This window comes from Bubalus kerabau, chromosome 2 (genome assembly GCF_029407905.1).
Source record: "Bubalus kerabau isolate K-KA32 ecotype Philippines breed swamp buffalo chromosome 2, PCC_UOA_SB_1v2, whole genome shotgun sequence".
Taxonomy (NCBI): Eukaryota; Metazoa; Chordata; class Mammalia; order Artiodactyla; family Bovidae; genus Bubalus; species Bubalus kerabau.
Genome location: NC_073625.1, coordinates 66,321,415 through 66,329,125, shown reverse-complemented (window position 1 = coordinate 66,329,125; position 7,711 = coordinate 66,321,415). Strand labels below are relative to the sequence as shown.

General features: G+C 39.6%; 1 non-coding gene across 1 annotated transcript; it reads left to right on the top strand.

Moving 5' to 3' along the window:
- Positions 1-3,384: 3,384 nt before the first annotated feature.
- On the top strand, positions 3,385-3,457 carry TRNAC-ACA (transfer RNA cysteine (anticodon ACA)). Its single transcript has one exon. It is a non-coding gene; the product is annotated as a tRNA-Cys (tRNA).
- The last annotated feature ends 4,254 nt before the right edge of the window (positions 3,458-7,711 follow it).

The following is a 7,711-nucleotide window of genomic DNA, read 5'->3' as shown; positions in this document are numbered from 1 at the left end:
GAGGGCACATGTCCTCAAGATGCATCTGTCTCACCCCTGGTTTCAGTGGGACCGGACTCTAACCCAGGGCTGAGGGGGCAACACCACCATCCCATGGGGCCCAGAAATTGAGGCCACCACATCGGAAGCCTGGCGGACAGTGCATTGAGGCAAAGAGGAGTATTTTGGACCTGAAATTCTGAAAGAATTTCCCCAGATAAATTTTGGACTTCCTTGAGACTAGATTCTTTATCATTTCTCCCTGTTAAAATGGGAATGTCTATCCTCTGCCTGTCACACTATTATATTTTGTGAGCACATAACTTGTCTGGTTTCATAGGTTCACAGCTGGAGAGGAATTTTACCTCAGAATGAATCACCCATACCTGATTCAGTCACAGCTAAGAAACTGATCTTAGGAATCTCCAGCTTTTTACAATGGGCTTCAGGAAAGCCTGTACAAGCTCTGCCCTGGAGAAATGCATTATCTTTATTATATTTGACAACAAAGAAATGTGTCATCTGCTCTAGAAAAGACAATTTCTCCATCTCGCAAGGCTGTTGCTATACAAACCACTGGGAAAAGACAGTCATGAAAAAACTCTGAATACCTTTGCCTGCAAGAAGTTCAGAAATGAGAGACCCATGGAAAATTCTCTCTCAATAATAATTAAGAGATATTTATAATTGAGAGTACTCAAGTACTTATTAAACATAAATAAATAGTCACCTAGACTTAGAAGTTAAATTTTAGGTAACATTATATAACCCTTGATATAAATAGATTGGTACTCTTATCCTACATAAAAAAGTTAGTTTAGTTTTAGGCATGGTAATATGAAGTGTCTATAGGACACGTCCTAAAGGAGAGGAGCCTATGATAAAGACAAAAAGGAGAGTGAAAAAGGTGGCTTAAAACTGAATATTCAGAAAATGAAGATTATGGCAACTGGTCCCATTACTTCATGGCAACTAGAAGGGGAAAAATTAGAAACAGACAGATATTATTTTCTTGGGCTCCGAAATCACTGCAGATGGTGACTGCAGCCACGGAATTAAAAGATGTTTGCTCCTTGGAAGAAAAGCTATGACAACTAGACAGCATGTTATAAAGCAGAGACATCATTTTGCTGATAAAGGTCCATACAGTCAAAGCTATGTTTTTTCCAGTCATCATGTATGGATGTGAAAGTTGGACCATAAAGAAGGCTGTGCATCTGTGCTAAGTCACTTCAGTTGTGTCCAACTCTCTGTAGTCCACCAGGGGCCTCTGTACATAGCCAAAGAATTGATGTTTTCAAGTGGTGGTGCTGGATAAGACTCTTGAGAGTTCCTTGGACAGCAAGGAGATCAAACCAGTCAATCCTAAAGGAAATCAACCCTGAATATTCATTGGAAGGACCGATGAGGAAGCTGAAAATCTAACACTTCGGCCACCTGATGCAGAGCCAACTCACTGGAAAAGACCCTGATGCTGGAAAAGATTGAAGGCAAAGGAGAAGAGGGTGGCAGAGGATGACATGGTTAGATAGCATCACTGACACAATGGACATGACTTTGAGCAAACTCTGAGAGATATTGGAGGACAGAGGCGCCTGCTGTGCTGCAGTCCATGGGGTCAGGAAGAGTCGGAAATAACTCAGTGACTAAACAACATCTTCAGTATGGCACAAAGCTTTAATTCATAGGATTGGTTCAGTGAAATTGATCACCACCATCAACCAAATCTTTGAGTCTAGAAATGAAAGAGAAGATAAGTTTTCCTTTTCTATACAAATTACACAATCCTGAATAACGTGAAGTAACTTCATCAGTAGCAGTATACTGCTATCTTGCTTCTTCGGTAATCTGTTTAAAGCAGGTACATGTTTAGATTCCTAGTGCGTATTACTGTGCCCAGAGGAGCAATCTGGCTGTTTGGCATGCTGAAAAATAATTGTTCTTGCATGATCATGTTAAAATCCAGAACTCTGACTAGTAAAGTGTTAATGATAAAATTATAAAACTAATTTTAAGGCAACTTCTGATTTTTTTACCGTTAAGTTTATTCTATGTTGTTACTATGTGCCTTTGGCTTCATATTTAATTAAATCCATTCGCTTCCCCCATGGTTCAGCGGGTAAAGAATCTACCTGCAGTGCAGGAGACACAGGAGACCTGGGTTTGATCCCTGAGTTGGGAAGATCCTCTGAAGAAGGAAATGGCAACCCATTCTGATATTCTTGCCTGGAAAATGCCATGGACAGAAGAGCCTGGTAGGCTGCAGTCCATGGGGTTGCAAAGACTCAGACATGATTGAGCGACTGAACACACACATTCACAGGATACTTCATCTTTGAATTTAATCAACTGTGAATGGAAAATATTTGGGAAAAAATTTCAAAATGCAAAATTTGAATTTGTTGCAACTGCTTACATAGCATTTATATTGTGTTAGTAACTACTTGCATAATGTTTACATTTTATTAGGTATTATAATTATTCTAGAGGTAATTTAAAGTTTATTGGAGGATGTGCATAGGTTACATGCAAATACTATGCCATTTTATTTAGGAAACCTGAGCATCCATGGGTTTTGTTATCCACGGGAGGATCCTGGATCAATCCTCTGCAGACACCAAGGAACAACCGTATTGACTTTAATACTTGCTCATTCAGCAGTTTTCCAGATTACATTTTCATACACCTCTACTTCCTAAGGATAATTGGAACAACTTACTGCAGAAAATTATAACTAAGTAATTGACACTTTTATAGACTTTACAGGTTTATATACTTGATTTATTTAATGGCTAAGAGAATGGAAACTATTCTCATGTGATAACATGTATCCTGTGAGAAGTTTACATCTGAAATTTTTACTTTCCTTTCTCACTTGAAAAAGAGTTATATGGACAGGTAGAAAGTAAGGGTTTTTCTACATGGTTTTCTGGCATTTATTTTATAAACTTGTTAGCCCTTAGGAAAAAATTGAGAAAAGCAGTGAGGAGGTAAAAGAGAGATTGAGTTTCAAGACACAGCAACAGCATTATTTTTGGATTAACTTTTAGTTTTGAAATAATTTAAAATTTTCAGAAGTGTCTTGAGAATATTCCAGTACCACATTGTGATGGTTAACCCTATATGTTAACTTGACTGGACCAAGAGATACTGAGATAGTTGGTAAATCACTCTTTCCAGATGTGTCTATTAGGGTGTTTCTGGAAGACTTTAGCATTTGAGTTAGTAGACTGAGGGAGAAGATCCACCCTCACCAAGGTGGTGAGCATCATCCACTACTGAGGGCCCAAGAAGAACAAAGAGGAGGAGGAAGGGTGAACTCTCTCTCTCTCTCTCTCTCTGTCCTTGAGTGGGGACACCCATTTCTTCTTGGGCTTCAACATCTGAGCCCTAGAGTTGGGGACTTCCCTGGTGGCTCAGATGGTAAAGTGTCTGCCTACAATGCAGGAGACCCAGGTTCAATCCCTGGGTCAGGAAGATCTCCTGGAGAAGGAAATGGCAACCCACTCCAGTATTCTTGCCTGGAAAATCCCATGGACAGAGGAGCCTGGTTGGCTACAGTCCACGGGGTCGCAAAGAGTAGGACATGACTGAGCGACTTCACTTTCACTTTCACTTGTTCTTGGTTCTTCAGACTTGAACTGAAGTCTGTCACTGGCTTTCCTGTTTCTCCAGCTTGCAGATGGCATATCATGGCATATCTCAGCCTCCATAATCATGTGAACCAGCTGCCAAAATGCCTTCTTTTATATATCTCTATATATGCTACTGGTTTTATTTCTCTGGAGAACCCTGTTATAAACCTTCACAGTTTGTACTTGGACGTTGAAAGTACCAGGCCCTAAATTCCCAAATTTTTCATTATGTTTTCTAAAAGGAAGGGCATTCTCCTCTATCACTCTAGTATACTCAGTAAATAAATTAATATGAATACAATGTGCTGTGCCGTGCTTAGTCGTTCAGTCGTGTCTGACTGTTTGCGATCCTATGGACTGTAGCCCACCGGGCTCTTCTGTCCATGGGAATTCTTCAGGCAAGAATACTGGAGTGGGTTGCTATGTCCTCCTCCAGGGAATCTTCCCAACCCAGAGATTGAACCCAGGACTCCCACATTGCAGTTAGATTCTTTACTGTCTGAGCCACCAGGGAAGCCTAAGAATACTGGAATGGGTAGCTTATCGCATTTCTAGGGGAACTTCCCAACCCAGGAATTGAACCAGGGTCTCCTGCATTGCAGATGGGTTCTTTACTAGTACTATAGTACAATCCTCAGACATTCCAATTTTGGTATTTTTAGAAGTTCTTTGTATAATAAAGCAACTTTTTTCCTTTTCTTCATTGCTCTACTGGCCCATAAACTAATCCAGAATCACATATTGCATTTAGAGAGCATATGTTTTTGATTCTTTTAACTTAGTTTTTCATATGGCCTTAACTTTCTTCTTTAATATATAGGTGTTCAATGATGTTTTCATATAACTTGCTTCCAGTTGTGCATTTTTTGGCAGGAATATCACAGAGGTAATGCAGTGTTCTTCTCAGCCTGTCCCATTAGGGACAAAGGATTTGTCCCATAATTGGTGATGTTAAATTTTACCACTTGTTTAAAATGATGTCTGCCAGATTTCTACTTTCTAAAGTTAATAATTTTCTTGCAACTTGTTGATTAACAAATAAAATGGCTTCCATGGTGGTTCAGTTGGTAAAGAACCTGCCTGCAATACAGGAGACCCAAGTTCTATCCCTGGGTCAGGAAGATCCCCTGGAGGAGGAAATGGCAACCCCTCCAGTATTCTTGCCTGGAGAATTCCATGGATGGGCTACAGTCCATAGGATCATAGAGTCTGACATGACTGAGTGACTAACACACACTGCTGCTGCTGCTAAGTCTCTTCAGCTGTGTCCGACTCTGTGTGACCCCATAGACGGCAGCCCACCAGGCTCCACTGTCCCTGGGATTCTCCAGGCAAGAACACTGGAGTGGGTTGCCATTTCCTTCTCCAATGCATGAAAGTGAAAAGCAAAAGTGAAGTCGCTCAGTCGTGTCCAACTCTTAGCGACCCCATGGACTGCAGCCCACACGGCTCCTCCATCCGTGTGATTTTCCAGGCAAGAGTACTGGAGTGGGGTGCCATTGCCTTCTCTAACACACACACAACAAAGTAAATAAAATGTAAGAAGATACACTGAGACCATGTAAATATCTGTTCCTAATCAATTCTTAATCTACTAATTTTAGCATCCACTGAGGAATCTATTCTGTGTCAATTTTTATGACAATGATTGCCAAATGGTGACTTTTCCAATTCCACTATTCCTTCTATATTTGTCAGTTGACATTCTACTATAAGGTAGAGATTTTTTTCATCCACTTCTATTTTCCTCTAACAAATTATTATTTTTATTTATTTAGTCAGTAGGCCACCTTCAGGTCAACATCTGTTGTTCTTTTTTTTTTTTTTTTCAATGTCCCAATCAACCTTTGAATAAGCTCTCTAACTTTCTGTTATGACAGAATGTTCTATGTTCATCTTATAGTTTCCTAGCCCAAGCCGTGGAGTCAGCCATCCTCCTAAGAAACTGTGTTATTTCTCTTGTTGTTGTTGTTTTTTAAATTGGAGAATGGATTTAGAAACTATAGTCTGGGAACCAGATGTGTACTCATTACTTTCAGGATGCCATTGCTTTTAAGACTTCTTGGAGGGCAATTAAAAAGTATATGTCTGGGTACACAAACTCACATGTACATGTATCTATGTTCATCTATAAGTAAACACTGATACCTGAAATTGTACCTTTTTTTTTAATCCAAAAAAGGATAACTCCGATTATCCTAGTTCCTATGATTCTGAATGCATTTATTTATTTGTTGAATTCTCTTGTCTTTAATGAATCCTGCAATTCTATGGGCTGTTTCCTTGGTGTCAGCTTTGTAAAATATACCCGTTAAGCTAACTAAATTCCTCTCCAGCTCAAAAGCGTCTGACTCATGCCATTGAGCAACTGATTTCCCACAGGAAAGGACAGGGATGGAGCTAGGCAGAGCATTTTGAGGAGTCATTCCTATCCCAGGCTCATAAAAGAGATTACCTTGACATTAATGAAGTGAGAAAAAGAGGACTGTGAATTCTGACACAGTAGAGTTTATCTTCTGCTTCCCAGGAAATGCCTCTGCAGAGGGAGAAACAAAATTCTGAAGAGAACTGACTATGTGGTGATTCTAGTAAGAAGAACCAAAGGCAGTCTTTCAGAGTAGCTGGGTCCCGATCAAGATATGGAAGCTGGAGAGAGTTTATGGTCCTGAGGCAACACTATGGTCAAGAATAAGAGATGTTAGTGAAGAGAGATGATTTGGGAAAGGAAAGTGTCCCCTCCCACAGTGCCTCGGCACTGAATCAAGATACTGGAACCACGGAATTGCTTTGGGGATGGAAGAAAAACTGAGTGACTGAATGGAAAAGGATTTGTAATTAGAAAGAAAATTGAATTACAGAAAATAATGGACTATTTCGCAAGCACTCAAGTTTATGGGTTGAGATTCATAGCCACCACATGTGGAAATGGTATAAGATAACCACACAAATATAAAGGAATTAAATATTAATGCATAACTTGCAATGCTTTTTAAAATCATATGACTAGATTTTTCCAGTAAACTGTAGAGTTAATGAAATCATTACTTACTTGTCATAGTCTGATGAAACTGGAAAATTTTACCTCAAATTCCTTTAAAAATTTTGACATATTACTCCCAAACATCCTCTTTTTGTGGTAGTTTTTAAAGTTTTGACATATTTAAGACAGTCCACTGTGATAAACTTTTAATGATAGATTTTTTTCTTTGTGATAATCTCTACATTACAAGGGCTTCCCAGGTGACTCAGTGGTAAAGAATCTGCCTGCCAAGCAGGAGACACGGGTTTGATCCTTGGGTCAGGAAGATCCCCTGGAGAAGGAAATGGCAACCCACTGCAGTATCTTGACTGGAAAATCCAATGGATAATGGAGCCTGGTGAGCTACAGTCCATGGGATAGCAAAAGAGCAAGACATGACTTAGTGACTAAACAGCAACTATATTCAAAAGTCTTTCTTTCTCCTTTGAGTATCACAATCTTAGATTGAATTCCCACCATCCTTTGACATCACCTTGATAAATGCCCATATTATGCACATCTCCTCGGCCTCTGTCAACATCAGGAATAGGCTGTGGGCTGTAGAATCTATTTTTGTCATACAAGCCTCTCATCTGTTTTGCTTGTCACAGCAGGTTATCTTGGACATCTTTTTGCTGACTCTGTCTTTTCCTTCTTGTTCTGCATAATGCACGCACAATATGTCCCAGACATTTCAGCAGTTACAGAATTAGAATCACAAAACAACATGAAAAAGTAATGTTCATATCCTACTGCTTTGACCTAACCTTGCAGATTGGTTCTCTGCTGTTCTAAGTATCCACCTTGTCTCCTACAGTCTCCTTTTCTTTGCTCACACAATTCCCTTGTCAGCTCTGAAATTCTGTCAATGCCCCAGCTGTGCTATACAGCCCTCCTCAAAACTGAGAGAATGTTCCAGATCTTTTCTATGTGAATTATTTTTTTGTTCTTTCTTGGGTCTATAATTACATTTTGTACCACAAATGTAGCATTAACTCATTCTCTGACCGGTTACTTGGGTAAACAGAAATGTGGTAAGGCAAATTTCAAAGCATCAGAAAAAAAAGATGTCGAGACT